This window comes from Dioscorea cayenensis, chromosome 11, assembly GCF_009730915.1.
Source record: "Dioscorea cayenensis subsp. rotundata cultivar TDr96_F1 chromosome 11, TDr96_F1_v2_PseudoChromosome.rev07_lg8_w22 25.fasta, whole genome shotgun sequence".
Classification (NCBI taxonomy): Eukaryota; Viridiplantae; Streptophyta; class Magnoliopsida; order Dioscoreales; family Dioscoreaceae; genus Dioscorea; species Dioscorea cayenensis.
The window spans coordinates 3,628,755-3,632,119 of NC_052481.1; positions in this window are offsets into that span (position 1 = coordinate 3,628,755).

Genomic DNA, 3,365 nt, shown 5'->3' on the forward strand with positions numbered 1-3,365 from the left:
AGAACGGTAACCTTTTTTGATGCCGAAATTCCCAATGATGACTCATTAGTGTTACCTCTGCGGAGTCGGATCTTGTGATGTAGGAGATCCGAATCCGAATGATTTCCTTGGTGGATGCGGATCTAGAACGTCCAAAATCTGGATCCGAACTTGGTAAGCTATTAATTAAATATCATTTTCGGCCTTTTACCATCTGAAATAAATATTTATTTAAAAGTCATTTTTACTGAAAATAAGTATTGCAACATATTAGAAATGATATTAAATATTTTAACCATTATTTATATATAAAATATATATATATATATAGAAAATAGTATTATGAAATATTGGAATATAACTATGCCAATAAATCCCTTTAGCGATAATAATTCAATATTCAACACAAAAATTGAGTTTGCTTAACTATTTTTTAATTCTTTAAAAATTTTGGTAAAAAAATATTATTGATAATAATGTTATATTTAAATTTTTTTAATCATTATTTTTCTATGTTCGAATAAATTGTTTAATAACAATATTTTAATTACTTTTATAATATAATATCATGTATTTTGTATTTTATTTCATTTTGTCTCAACTTAAAAGTATGAAGTTGCATGTCATGCCTTGTTTAAAAAAGCACACATAATTAACAAATGACAATGGTTTTTTTCTCTTTTAAAATGAATACATTTTTGTTTTAAGTCATTCGCATAAGATGTGTGCCCCACACCAGTCAAAAGCATGGTCAACCATGCTTTATTTTTTTTTCTCCCTACCTTGTTCTGCCTCCACTATAATACTCCTCTTCTATCCTATGACCTAGCCGAACTTCACCTCTCCACAACCATGCTCTCTCCTTTGGCCACACCGGAAGCCACTCCTTAGCATGGAGATGTCAGAAGGCCCAAGCTTCAAAAAGGCCAAGGTTTCTCCTCTTCTTCTTCTTCTTCATCTTGATACAACCTTGGAAAAAACATGGTTGGTTGGAGGTTGGAGAGAAAGCTCAAAGTGAAATGGTTTAATCTCTGCAGTTAATTGGTAAGCAAGCTCTCGCCTTGCTTTCAACTGAATCCTTGTCTCTCATATCTTGTTTTGTTGCCTTGTGGTGATTCCGTCTTGGTTGTGGATCTAGTGTAGTTATGGCAATGCTAGACTGTAGAACTCCTTGCTTGTCCAAGATCTTTTCTTATTTATTATAAGGAATGTTTGTATTATTCTTAGCATGGTTGTTTGTCAAAGTGATGCTAACACTGTCTATGGCATACATACAAGGTGTGCTTTTTTAGAAAAAAAAAAAAAATATTACATTTTTTTAAATTATGTAAATGAGTAATTTAAAAAAAAAAAAACAAAATTAGGCAAAACGGAAATTAATTTATCATTTTGCATCCATGCATGTACTGACGGTAAAAACTTTACCTTTTTCAACTTGTCAACAAGTTCTATAACAATGGGTTGCCTACCAACCTTAGTGCCGGACAGGACCAGAGTTTGTATTCAAAGGTGCGGGAATTGCAATGGAGGCGTACATGTCGAAGCTTTAGGATGTGAACTCGCTGGTGATAACAATTGAAAAGGAAGAAGAAAGAATCAATTGTCTTTGCCCAATAAATCACTGAAGGAGATTTGCATACAAGGTAAACCCAATAAATCAGTGAAGGTAATTTACAATGGCAGAATTAAAATCCCAAAATATTAGGTGACAGCTTCTTCCTTGATTTTTGGCAAGATCTTCTCCTTTTGACATCCCCCTCAAATTGATGATGGTTGTCAACAGGCATCAATTTGTTTACAAGATTTTAGGAGGGCAAAGGTCATAGGCTTAATGAACAAGTCAACAACTTGATCTCGAGATGCGACATGTACAAGACATCGAACTTTATCATGAACCAATTCTCGGATGTAATGGCAATCAACCTCAATGTGTTTAATTCACTCATGATGGAAAGGATTCGTGACATTGCTAATAGCATTGGTATTATCTCCAAAAAGAGGAACAGATTCAGCACAAGCGACATCTAGAACAAGAAGAAGTCGTTGAAGCCATACAAGTTTGGAACTAACAGAAGACACAGAGCGATACTCAGCCTCTATGGAAGATTTAGATACCCTTTCTTACTTCTTACTTTTCCATGAAATGGGTGAGTCACCTCAAAAAACACACCAACATGTTGTAGAACAACGAGTATCAACACACTCTACATAATCAACATCAGAAAATGCTCTGAGAGTAAGAGATGATGTGGAAGGGAAAAATAGTCCACGGTCACAAAGTGCCTTTGAGATAATGAATGATGCGATGAAGGCTAGAAAGATGATGACACCAAGGCTGAGAAACAAATTGATTGACAACCTAAATCTCAAAAGATATATCAGAACATGTGATGGTGAGATAAATAAGGCTACCCACTAGTCGCCAATACAAAGTGGGATTAGAAAATAAGTGCACCATCATCACGTTGTAATTTCAAATTGAGTTCCATAGGAGTTGAACAAACTTTGTTATTAGTCAAATTGCCTAGCTTGAGTAAATCCTCAATATGTTTGCGTTGTGTGAGAGAGAGGCCATGAGAGGAATATGACACTTCCAAACCTAGAACATAAGTAAGCATGCCAAGATCTTTCATATGAAAAGAATTATGAAGGAACTGTTTAAACTCAAGAATTCCCTTTGGATCACTACCTATGATGACCATATCATCTACATAAAGAAGTAGAATTATAGCACAACGAGAGAAGCGATGAGCGAACAGAGTGATCATTAGAGATTTGTTGAAAACCAGCTATACTGATAGTAGAGTGAAATTTATCAAACCATGCTAATGGTGCTTGTTTAAGACCATATAATGATCTATTAAGTTTGCATACCACATTGGAGTCACCAAGAGAATAACTAGGAGGACACTCCATATATATAGTTTCCTTCAAATCTCCACGAAGAAAAGCATTTTTGACAGCTAGTTGATGCAACGACCACTGTTCGGATGATGCAATAGCAAGAAGAGTTCGAATTGTGGTCATCTTGGCAACTGGAGCAAATGTTTCTTCATAATCAATCCCATATTCTTGCTTGTAGCCTTGAGCTACCAAACGGGCTTTGTAGTGGTCTAGAGTACCATCAGCTTTGACCTTAATAGTGTACACCCATTTACTGCCTCTAACAGAGGTATTAGACGGTCGCGGGACTAAATCCCAAGTATGATTCGTAGTCAATGCCTCTATTTCCTCATCCATTGCCTTTTTACAACATGTTTGTTCCATTGACTTTATATAGGTAGAGGGAAGTTGGTTAGAATTTAGATTAGTAAAACGAGTTAAATGTTTAGGTGGCTTACCAAAATTGGTACTAGTGGATCTTTTTAGAGGAGGCAAGTAAAATG